General features: G+C 41.2%; 1 non-coding gene across 1 annotated transcript; it reads left to right on the plus strand.

The window, feature by feature from the left end:
- The first annotated feature begins 5,122 nt into the window (after window positions 1-5,122).
- Window positions 5,123-5,226, plus strand: LOC112787826 (small nucleolar RNA R71). Its single transcript, XR_003195216.1, has one exon. It is a non-coding gene; the product is annotated as a small nucleolar RNA R71 (small nucleolar RNA).
- The last annotated feature ends 7,555 nt before the right edge of the window (window positions 5,227-12,781 follow it).

The following is a 12,781-nucleotide window of genomic DNA, read 5'->3' on the forward strand; positions in this document are numbered from 1 at the left end:
GGGATAGGATGACTGTGACGAGCTTCAAACTCACAAGTGCTAGGCATAGTGACAGATGCAAAAGGATCAATGGATCCTATTCCAGCATGAGTGAGAACCGACAGATGATTAGCCGTGCGGTGATAGCGCATTTGGACCATTTTCACTTAGAGGACGGATGGTAGCCATTGACAATGGTGATCCACCAACATACAGCTTGCCATGGAAGGAACCTTACGTGCATGAAGAAGAAGATAGTAGGAAAGCAGAAATTCAGAAGACAGAGCATCTCCAAAACCTCAACCTGTTCTCCATTACTGCATAACAAGTTTTTATTTCATGTTCTTTTACTTTTTACAATTAAATCTAAGAATTATTGATATCCTGACTAAGAGTTACAAGATAACCATAGCTTGCTTAATGCCGAGAATCTCCGTGGGATCGACCCTTACTCACATAAGGTATTACTTGGACGACCCAGTGCACTTGCTGGTTAGTTGTGCGGAATTGCAAAAGTGTGATTGTGATTTCGTGCACCAGTGGGCAATCTTGGCCTGATCTAACGTTAGTGACAAAGGTGAGTATCACTAACGTTCGCGATCTCTTCTCACTCCACGTTAGAGTTCACGTTAATTGAATTAACGTGACTCTTAACGTGGCTATGTGTGGCCTTTTGGAACGTTAGTGGTGTTCACTTTTACCACTAACATTGGAGCTCCCCCTTTCTTCTTATGATGGCATTCGAAGGCGTTATTGGTGGTAACTTTTACCACTAACATTGCAAGCTCGCTCCTATTCCACGTTAGTGGTCACGTTAGTGAAGCTAACATGGCTGCAGCGTACAATGCCTTACCTTCTGCACAATAAAACATCACTAAGTGATGTGTTAAAGTGAAGAGAGGCCAAGAAGACAGAAAGCCAAGAGGGTTATCGCCCGATAATGTTAAATTGATTCATGCATCATCCATATTATCATTCAATTCCTGCATAATTCTCATGAAATCATGTAAAGTTCACAATTTTTGCTTGAATCAAGATGTAAGAGTATATTTACCCAAAACTTGCTTATTTACTAAGAAAATGCATGAAACTATCCTAAAATAGTAAAGAAAAAGGTTAGTGAAACTGGCCAAAATGCCCTAGCATCATAACACTAAAATTAAAGCTTGCTTGTCCCTAAGCAAGTACTAAAACATAAGAATGATGAATGAAAGAACAAGAGAAACAAGTTCTTATTATAGAAGTAAGGTTCTTGGTTTATGGAGTTTCATGCATAGCAACTTAGGTTCATTCTTTTACTGGTTTTCAGGTCCTTATCATGCTCTTGAATACTTGCTTGATTGCATCCTATGAGATCCTTATACCTTGATCTCCCCCTTCTTTTCAGGGTTTATTGCATTTTTAGGCTAAGTGCTTTGTGAGGGGGCAACTCTTTAAAATAAGCTTTCAGCCAACACTCCCGAACCAGTTGGTTCAAGGTGCTAGGTGTTGAAACACCCCTAAGGACTTACTCCCTCAAGTCTCTCTCCCCCATACATGTACACCACAGGCATATGATTTGTTATTTTCTTTTTACTTGAGGCCTTGGTGTCCAGCACCTCTTTGGGTTACTAAGTGTTCTGTAGCAAGGTTACTCTTGATAGTGGATTTTCAGTTGATAATCCCGGGTTAGTTAACCCAAGTTACTAAGTGATGAGGCACTCCAGAGAACTTATTCATCCAAGCAGATCCTTTGCACAAGAACACCATAGACACATGCTTCAAGATTCAAACCCATGGTGCCTAGCCTAATTTCTTTTTCTTTCTTTTTCAACTCTCACTGTTCTTTTCTTTTTTTTTCTTATTAGGATCTTGTTGTTTAGCTAGTCTCATAAAATGTGCTTCAAGCATATGATTCAGAACATCTAGTTGTCTGTATACCTTGTTGGGAAACCAACTTAGCTAACTAATTACCACACCACAAACATTAGGAACTTACTTCACAAGATGAACTCCACTATGGTTTTTCATAACATTTTCTTTTATTTAGCTTAAAGGACAAGCATACATTTAAGTAGGGTGAAAATGACAACAAGAAACTTAGACTAGCACACATAGACTTAAGCAATGAAATCTTAAAGACAGAATTGAAAATTCCTAAGCTACTATGGATGCATGTTCTATTTCATACATGATCTTCCTTATTTTAGGCTTTGAAAGAAAGAAAATGAAAAAGGAACTCCGCCACATTTTACTCATGAGGGTGCCCACGCTCTCTCTCTTGTTTGTCCTCTTTCTGTCCACTTGCGTTTCCTTGTGTTCGTGTCATTCTGGCTCTTTTCCAATCCTCTAGTGCCTTCCTTACTGATTCATGACTCTTTTATGCTCTTTCTCTTTCTTCTCATGCTAATTCATCCTTCCAATGTTGCATGACAACATTTCCCAATGCATTCCCTTAGAAGAGATGTGTATAGTCCCCCTTTGTGAAGTGGCCGAACCTCCCTCTCAAATTGTCTCATCAATTCTCTTCAATCCTTCCTTCATTTCCTATATAAGACAAAAAGGAAAGCAAAAGTTAGCATTGAATTTTTGGTGGCAAAAGTTTTAAGAGTGGACTGACTATTTTTCAAAATTTTGTTTTTAAATAACTAAATGCTATTCATGAATACAACCCAACTGACCGATTAATTGTTCATGTATGCAACATTGGTGACACCAAACTTAGTTTGTGACCATGTGGTGTAAAAAGAGTTGATTAAGTCTCTAAGAGTAACACGATATGAATTGTGTTTTTGTCCTCTTAGTGTGCCTGGAACACCAAACTTGTTGTTCACTATACGTTGCATACAAGGATTCATCTAAGTGTTTGTCAAAGTTGATTTGGAATTCATGAACCTTGCTTTATTAACTACTTTAAACATCCTAAAAAAAACTGAAAGGATATAAAACATGGGTTGCCTCCCATGAAGCGCTTCTTTAGCGTCATTAGTTTGACGTTTTGCCTTTGTCAGGGTGGTTGGTAATGCCTCAAATCCTCCCCTCTCGCAGTGAATCTATCTCTGTTGGCTTCATTAAGAATCTCCACATGTTCCAAAGAGAGAATTCTGCTGATGGTGTAAACTTTAGGCAGCTGAGATAGAATGGTGGAGAGATGAGGTAGAATAACTGAGAAATGAGCAGAGATTACTTTATCCCCTGGAGAGAAATCCTCTGTAGGGATCTTTTTGTTCCTCCATCCCCTTGGCGCCTTCTTCCTTGTTTCTTTTAATGCTATCTTGCTCCTTGTGACCTCTTTTCCCAGGGAGATTTTGTTGGTGGTCTCATATGACTCTAGTGGGTTTATCTCCTCTTGGGTTTCCTTTAGCTGTTGTACCTTCTGACTATATTATTTGTCAACCAAAGGGATTCCCAGGGGTATTGTTCGTGCTTCAGTGCTTGTTTCTTCCACCATTTCTTTATTGTGATCCTCCCTTGATTCCTTGTTTTCTTGATCTGCTTCTTGTGAAGGTCTGAAGACATTGAAGGTAAGTTGTTCATCATGTATCCTCAATATTAGCTCTCCTCGCTCCACATCTATAAGTGCTCTGGATGTGGCTAGGAATGGTCTTCCCAATATGATTGGATGGAGGTGACTTTCTTCCATCTCCAAAATAACAAAGTCTGTGGGAATGAAGTAGTTCCCAACCTTTACCAGCACGTTTTTAACCACTCCTATGGCTTGTTTTTGAGTTTTGTCAGCCAACTTGATGACTACGTCTGTGGGCATTAGCTCATTGATCTAAAGCTTCTTCATGAGGGATAAAGGCATTAAGTTGATGCTTGCTCCCAGGTCACAGAGTCCTTTATCAATTCCTGTTTATCCTATAGCACAAGGGATGTGAAAACTCCCTGGATCCTTCCTTTTTGTAGGCAACTCTGTTTGAATGAGAGCACTACACTCCTTATTCATCAATTTTGTTTGTCCTCCCTTTAGTGAATTTTTCTTGGTCAGCAGCTCCTTCATACATTTAATGTATGAGGGCATTTGTTGGAGAGCCTTGATGAATGGTATGTTTACATGGAGAGATACAAACATGTCGAGAAATTTTGAGTACACTCTCCTTTCTACACCACCCTTGAGTCTTTGGGGGAAAAAGGTGCATATGGGTTCAGAATCTCCTTCTCCCTTAACCCCTTCTTCTGTGTGGAGTTGGTTTCTTGGTCACCCTCTTCCTGCTTCTCTGCTGTAATATCTCGAGAGTGTTCTAAGGATTTGTTCAGTTCTTCCACACTCACCTCATCACTTATAGTGACCATCTTGCATTCTTCCCATCTTACTTTCTTTGCTTCACCTCTCGGGTTTTTCTCTGTGTCACTTGGGAAGATATCAGTAGGTTTAGAAATCTTCTCAGAGAGGTATCCCACTTGAAATTCTAGCCTCTTGATAGTGTCTCCCTGGTTTTTGATATTAGCTCGCACCTCATCCTTGAACACTCTGTTGTCTTGGATTTCCTTGCATATACCTTCAAGTGGAGTCTCAATTCTGGAGAGTCTATCTTCGGATGGTGATGGTGAGTTGAGGTTGGAGAGGTGAGAAGGGCCATTTTGGTTTTGATATGGATGTTGAGAGGTATTGTTGGGTAGGTGTTGATATGATCTCTGTGTGGGATGTTGGTGAGTTGCATTGTTGTTAGGGTTGTGACGTCTCTGATCTTGGCCTTGATCTTGTTGATTTCCCCACCCAAAGTTTGGGTGGTTCTTCCAACCAGGATTATAAGTTTTGGAGTATGGATCATGGGTTTGCCTAGGTGAGTTCCCAATATAGTTGGCTTGTTCCTGGTCACCCTCTTCCACTGCATTCACTCCTTCTTGAGCTGCTGATGAGGTGGTGACTGCTGCAACTTGGTTTCTTTCCATCTTCTTGGTAAGGTCAGCCAGCTGCTTGGTGATCATCTTGTTTTGAGCCAGCAGCGCGTCCATGTTGTTCAGCTCCATCACTCCTCGAGTATTGCCCCTTTCAGAAGCATAGAAGTAGTCATTCTCAGCTACAGTCTCGATGACATCTATGGCTTCTTCAATGGTCTTCTTCTTGTTCAGATATCCCCCGGATGAGTGGTCTATTGCCTTCTTTGATTCATAAGAAAGACCCTCATAGAAAATGTGTAACTGCACCTATTCATTCAACATGTCTGGCGGGCACCTTCTTGTTAAGTCCTTAAACCTCTCCCATGCTTCATAGAGAGTTTCACCATCTTGTTGCCTGAAGGTTTGTACCTCAGCTCTCAACCTTTTGATTCTTTGAGGAGGGTAGAATCTCGCCAAGAATTTTTTCACCACATCCTACCAGGTTATTAAACTCTCCTTTGGGAAGGATTCCAGCCATTTAGATGCTTTGTCCTTGAGTGAAAAGGCGAACAGAAGCAGTCTATAGGTGTCGGGATGAACACCATTAGACTTCACAGTATCACATATCCTTAGGAAGGTGGTTAGATGTTGATTGGGGTCTTCTTGGGCACTTCTTCCGAATGCACAGTTGTTCTAAACGAGGGTGATGAGCTGGGGTTTTAGTTCAAAGTTATTGGCATATATGGTTGGCTTTTGGATGCTACTTCCACAATTGCCTGGGTTTGGATTGATGTAAGAGCCTAGAACTCTTCTCTGTTGCCCAGCATAATTTACTGGACCTCCTATGGCATGGTTGTGAGCTTCTTCTTCATGGTGGTTCTCCATATTCGCCTCCATGTCTGTTTCAAAATACTCTTCCTCTTCCTCAGCACCAACTACTTTCTTCCCTCTTGCTTCCCTCCTTAATCTAAGGAAGGTCCTCTCAGGTTCAGAATCAAAGGAAGTTGAAGCCCCGCTTCTTCTAACTATCATACAACCCACAAAGCAAAAAGCAAGAAAGAGAAAAAAAATGAATGAAGAAATTACTCTTGTTAGAATGGCTGTTAGTGTGAGTGGTGCAATGTATCAAACAGTTAGTGGGTTAGTAAACTAAATTGTAAATAATGAAGAAAACACAACAAACGGGTAAGGGATAAAGGAAAAAAAATAACTAAAACTGAAAGTAAATCACTCAAATGAAATTAAACAAAACAAAAGAAAAATGCTCAATCTAGTTATCCTCCAAGTTAATCATTGTCGATACAAAATCAATCCCCGGCAACGACGCCATAAACTTGATGCACGGAAACTTATCTCTCAACAAATTTCCCTCGGCAAGTATACCAAATTGTCGTCAAGTAAAAACTCACAATAGAGTGAGGTCGAATCCCACAGGGATTGATTGGTCAAGCAACTTTAATTAGAGAAATGTTCTAGTTGAGCTAAGCAGAAATTGAGTTGAGGAATTGCAGAAAATTAAATGGCGGGAAAGTAAATAACAGGAAATGTAAATGCTGGAAATAATGGCAGAAAGTAAATTGCAGAAACTAAATTTCAGAATCTTAAATGGGGATTTGGGGAGATGAGCATAAAAATAAATGGCAGAAGGTAAAGAGAATGGGTAAGATCAGAAATGGGGGATTCATTGGGCTTAGTAGATGTTGCATTCTCTGGATCAAGTTCATTCTCATCTCTTCCTCAATCAATGCATTCATTGATCTCCTTGGCAATCTTAAGTGATTGGATCCCAATTCCTTGGCAACCCAATCTCTCTAAGCTTGAATAATTGCCCAATTCCTTGATTTAATTGCTCATGGGAAGAGATGAAGTATGGTCACTGATTATACCACATGCATTCCCAAATCAAAGTGTTGGTAGGATTATATGTCACTATATCCATCTAAACCCCAATTTGGTCCATCATGAGAAAGCATTTCTAGCATGATCTTTTTATTCCTCTTCCAAGGTTCCGAGGAGATCCAATTATGGAGAGCTTCTCTTCCAAGATAGCTAACCAATTTGATGAAGAACGAAAGCTTTATAGTAAAATCAAGAGAAAAGAAAGTGGAAGAATAATGAAAACTATAATTGATCCATCAAATTACAACAAATCTCCCTAACCCAATGAAAATGGGTTTAGTTGTTCATAGCTCTGGAAATGGAAAATCATTAAGAAGAATGCATTCCAGCCTTCTTTTCAATTCAAAACTATCCCTATATATAATACTCTTCAGATCTTCTAGTTAGCTCTTCAAGTCTTGGATATGGGCCCTTGATCTTTAGTTGAAGCAGTTACAATCTTTAGTGGGCTCAGCTTTGCTTGCAAAGAAAGTGCGAGTTAGGCATGATGGGAAGTTAGTTAGGACATTAGTGGCGTTAACGTTAAGTATAAACTTGGGTTCGAGAGCGTTAGTGATGATAACTTTGTCACTAACGTTCCAAACTAGTTGATCCACGTTAACTTCAACGTTAGTGGTACTAACGTAGCCACTAACGTAGCCTCTTAGCCCTTTGCAAACGTTATTGGCACTCACTTTTACCAATAACGTTGCTCTTTGTCCCTCTCTTCCATGTTAATGGTCCACGTTAGTGTAACTAACGTGGCCTTTAACATGGGCTTGCCAAGGCTTCGAGAGTGTTAGTGACACTTACCTTTGTCACTAACGCTTCAAAGTGCCCCCTTTTTCCACGTTAGTGCCTCATGTTAATGGCATTAACGTGACCACTAACGTGGGTGTGCTTGCCATGTCCAATGTTAGTAACAAAGGTTAATGTCACTAACGTTGGCACATCATTCTTTTGCTCCACGTTACCCTTCACGTTAGTGGTCTTAACGTGACCACTAACGTGGGCAATCTTGGCCTGATCCAACGTTAGTGACAAAGGTAAGTGTCACTAACGTTGGCGATCTCTTCTCACTCCACGTTAGAGTTCACGTTAATTCGATTAACGTGACTCTTAATGTGGCTATGTGTGGCCTTTTGGAACGTTAGTGGTGTTAACTTTTACCACTAACGTTGGAGCTCCCCCTTTCTTCTACGGTAGTTCCCACGTTAGTGTAACTAACGTGGTAACTAACGTGGGTTATGATGGTATTCGAAGGCGTTATTGGTGGTAACTTTTACCACTAACGTTGCAAGCTCGCTTCCATTCCACGTTAGTGGTCACGTTAGTGAAGCTAACGTGGCTGCTAACGTGGTTCTTCTTTGCTTCCTTTGTCCTGAAATCAAACAAACAAGGTACATCAAAGGTTTGTTTCAAGTCATGAGATCATGCATCATCCATATTATCATTCAATTCATGCATAATTCTCATGAAATCATGTAAAGTTCACAATGTTTCCTTGAATCAAGATGTAAGTGTATATTTACCCAAAACTTGCTTATTTACTAAGAAAATGCATGAAACTATCCTAAAATAGTAAAGAAAAAGGTCAGTGAAACTGGCCAAAATGCCCTGGCATCACGCAGACGTGTACAATACGCATACGCGTCGGCATACACACTCCTTCCTCACGCGTATGCGCGCTTGGCGCTTCCGTGTCCATCTCCTCTTTTGGCCATCCACGCGGACACGTAATGGACTCGCACGGGTGGGTTCAAATCCATTAACCCCATCTACGCGAGACTAACCTAGCCATTCGTGCACCCTCAGGCTCTCCTCTCCTCCAACGTTCTCTCTTCCCTCCTCCACAACTCCCACAACCACCACCGTCCGGCGCCGAACCCGCCACCGTCGACTACCCCTCTTCTTCTGCCCTCGCTTTCTCTCTTCCCCTCTCCTCACCTCTACATCTCTCTCTCCCTCTTTCTCACCGCTTCGCCTCCTGCACCACCCAGCCCCACCACAACCACCATCCATCGCCGGCGAGCACTACACACCACTCACACCCTCCTTTCCCTTCTTCCCCACTGCTCAGAACCCTGTTAGGCACCCCGTCCTCTTCACCCTGCTCTGCCCGCACTATTCCCTGCGTCACCTTCTGCGCCACCGCGAGCCACCCCATGCTGCCATCTCTGGGTGGCCCTGCATCCTTCTTCCTTTCCCAACTCCATTCCTCTTCTGCTCTATCCCCAGGTTACACCCTGACCTGCCCATTTTCCATTCCTTTCACTCTGATTTTCAGTTCTTTTTTAGTGCATTCTGTTTTAGTTAGTAATGTTTAATTTCTGCTTGTTAGGATAGTTAGATATACATGTTTTATTTGATCCTAGGAGGTTAGGTAGATAGGATGTGGTTAGAAGATCTTAGGCCTGATAAGTGCTCCGTTCCTGCTTATTTGAATTGGCTAAATTGAAACTATGTGCTGCATGGTGGTTGAAATTTTCTCACTGCTGTATTAAGTGCTGATTCATGAGGATTATATCACTGCTACCCTGTTACTTTCACTTGTGTCATCTGATTAACATTGTCTAAGCATATGCAATCCCTACTTGCAATTGTGTTTAACATATTTTTGGATTCATATGTGATTTTTGCTACTTTTGTTATCTGGGAACGTCCAAACTCCTGCCAAAATGCTGCCCAAAATTTTTGAAAACTGCCTAGTGTTAACTTGCAGCTGTGAAGGGATTTGGCATCTCTTGATTAGTAAACCTATTTTAGCCCATGCCAAGTTCAATTCATATGCTAAATTGGCCAGCATTTCCATTTCCATTCCTATTCCCTTATTTGTGTGATTAACGATTGAACCTTGTTATGTTTCCACTAGTGCCAGTTTTATTCAAATGCTTCAAGACCTCTATGGTTTTGTCAATTAACCCAAACCTCTGCCTTTTTTATTAAGGTTCATTCTTTGGTGATATTTGGTGCATTCCACTTCTGTGACACTTTTTATTTCATATGGTTTTCAACTTGCTTTAGTCACACAAAATGCATTTCAGTTTTTGCACACCAATTATCATAAACTTGGTGACCATGGCATTTTTGATGACTGTTTTCTATTTGATGCTTCTATGCAAACTCATATTTCATCATCAATGACTGCATCATCCTCATGATTGTGGGCATGCTTGTTTTTTTTTATATAGACTTATTTGGGCTTCTCTTGGTTAAGTTCCATCATTGTCATGCCACTGATATATGACTTAGTTTTCTAACTTTTTGACCTTGTTAACATTCTAACTTGTTAACATTCCAACTCTCTCTTTAGTTTTCTCACTAACACTTATATTCTTTTGGGCCTGATAACTATAGTTGCTTAACAAACAAGCATTCTGTTATCATTACATGACATGGTTGCAATTGATTTGAATTTTGTATGCTCTTTGCTTGCATTCCAAGCCTTCATTCTTTTTGCCTCACTTTATGAACATGTCAATCATCTTGCCCTTTGTATATGCTTAATGCCTTGCTTTATTTTCCTATACGTGGCTTAATTGTTTATATCATGTATATCTATTTTTCAGGATGGCCGATAGAGGAAAAGCCAAAGTTACTTCTAGAAAGCACAAGAAACCTCAGCCCTCCACTATTTCTCCTTACTATGACTATGCTAAAAACTCTCTTAATGAGGAGGACAAAGCTAACCAGCAGCTGCCGCCTACAGAGGTGTATAGGTTCCCTAACCTATACTGTGAGATCCGCTTTCCGACATACCGGAAGAAAAATCTGAATATAGAGAAGAAACTGGTCCTCCCAATTAACGTGCGGTGAGCCATTACGACACGTATTCAGGGGATGGGTCTAAGCTTTATTGACAGGGAGCTAGGCAGGGTAAATTCATCATGGGTGAAGGAATTTTACTGTAACTTCTTTAGACACACCCTTGAGTCAGTTCACCTGTGAGGCGGTCAGATATTGGTTACGGAGGTGGCTATTGAGGATAGACTCCGCTGTCTGCCTAGGACCGGTACTACAGATGCCATTGAGCAGGTAGAGGTGGCTATACATTGTATGACCTTTGATTATGATGCGCTGAGGGATGTTATTGCCACCCCGGATGCCCCTTGGGTGATGGACGCTAACAACAAGAAGCCCAAGGGGATGCTATTTACATATCTTTCGAGGGAGGCCAGGACGTGGCAACAGACCTTTGCCCATTATGTCATGCCGACCACCCACTTTACGGAAATACCGGTGGACATGCTCATCCTGATTGGATGTGTTATGGAGGGGAAGGAGGTCTACTTCCCCCGGTTTATCAGGAGATACATGTGGCGAGCACATGTCCGTGACATACTTCCCTTTCCCAATTTGGTCACCGAGATGATTCAGCTAGCCGGCGCTCCATGGGAGGCAGATGATGAGACACCACCCCCTAACTACAGAAAGGAGGAAGTGATTCTGTGGGGGACATGGGTGCACGAAAAACCTCCATCCCGGCGCCGCTTTAGAGCCAGAGCAGTAGTGGCACCTAGCGCATCTTTTTCCATAGCCGCAGCAGGTCCATCAGCACCACCAGCGCCCCAGCCGACCTATCTCTTAGTACAGCACCTGATCCACTTCATGGAGCACAGTGAGCACCGCATCATGCGACGTCTCGATAGAGTGGATCAGATGTTTGTGGCGCTGAGCGTTGAGTTGCCCCCTCTTCCCGACTCTTCTGCATCCGAGGAGGAGGAGCACGAGGCTGAGCAGGCTCAGCAGGAGGTACCACTACAGGCACAGGCTACCCTGGAGGTCCAGCACCCCCTAGAGGAGCCACAACCTCAGTCCCAGCAGCCAGAGACGACAATTGCACCTCACACTGAGCCCGAGCAGTAGCATCGAGGACGATGCTCCATTTTACGTGTGGGGAGGTCGCCGTCATCGCCGTCGGTGGAGATGCCATTTTGGGTGATGATTTCGGACATTTATCACTTGTTTTATGTTATTCTTAGTACTTTTCACTTTATTTTGATTGTACCTTTGTTATTATTGTGTATATACTTATTATTTTTGAGATTGTGGGATTGTGAAATTGGATCGAAAGCTTACCTAGTAACATATTTTTGAGCTTTGTAAAGCTTTGTGGATCATGCTTGCTATGTAAGTGATTTTTACTTCTATTTTCTTTTTCCTAAGTCGCATAGCACCCATGTGTTCCATTTCTATGTCACTTAGGTGTTGCAAAAAAACTTAAAAATGTGTCATTGTTTGATGTGTGAGCTCTATATTTCATTTGGTTCATTAAGTTACCTTGCACATCAATCAATGTCCATCCATTATCCAATTTACAATTGCTTGATTTTTGCTTGAATGCTTTTATGCTTCTTCACTAGTTGTTTGTATCTTAACTTACAAGTTACCTTGAAGTATTTCAAGCACACTAGGATGAGTGAAGTGTAACTTTCTTTGGTATAATTGTGACATGGAGTTTAAATACTAGGGTGTGAGTTCTAAATCTCGCACAATCTTAGAATTCACACACCTATTTTTCATTAATGTCACACTAATTTTCACTCGCTTAATTCTAGTGATCATTACCTCATTCCAATAATGTATGCTTCCTTGCTTTTGCATTTACTTGTCTTATTATATTCTATTTTCTATTTTCAGGATAAGTCATCACAAGCAAAAATGGAAGCGAAAGAAAGAACACGCAGCACCGGTTGATCCACTAGTTGAAGGTTGCAATTCAGAAAGTTACCGTACCCCCTTGCTCATCTCTGAATGCGCCGAGGACGGTAGAAACTTTTAAGTGTGGGGAGGTCGTCCGACCAATCGGCATTTTAGGGTGACAGATTTCTAATCCCAATACTTTTGCATTTCATATTTAGGTCTTTTAGAATTTTTAGTTGTATTTTCTTATTTTGCATCTATATATAATAAGCTTAGTCAAAATAATAAAATTTTTCAAGAAATTTATCTATAGGGCACCCCAATTGATTTGAAAAAAAAAATTTTAGAACATGCTTGAATTACATATATTGTGGATCATGTTTTTGAGCTAAGAACACAATCATGTGAGTTTTGAGCCTAATTGTGTGGTTACATCATATAACCACTTATTTTCATTCTTGTGTGCATTATTCTCTTT

Source organism: Arachis hypogaea, chromosome 20 (genome assembly GCF_003086295.3).
Source record: "Arachis hypogaea cultivar Tifrunner chromosome 20, arahy.Tifrunner.gnm2.J5K5, whole genome shotgun sequence".
Lineage (NCBI taxonomy): Eukaryota > Viridiplantae > Streptophyta > Magnoliopsida > Fabales > Fabaceae > Arachis > Arachis hypogaea.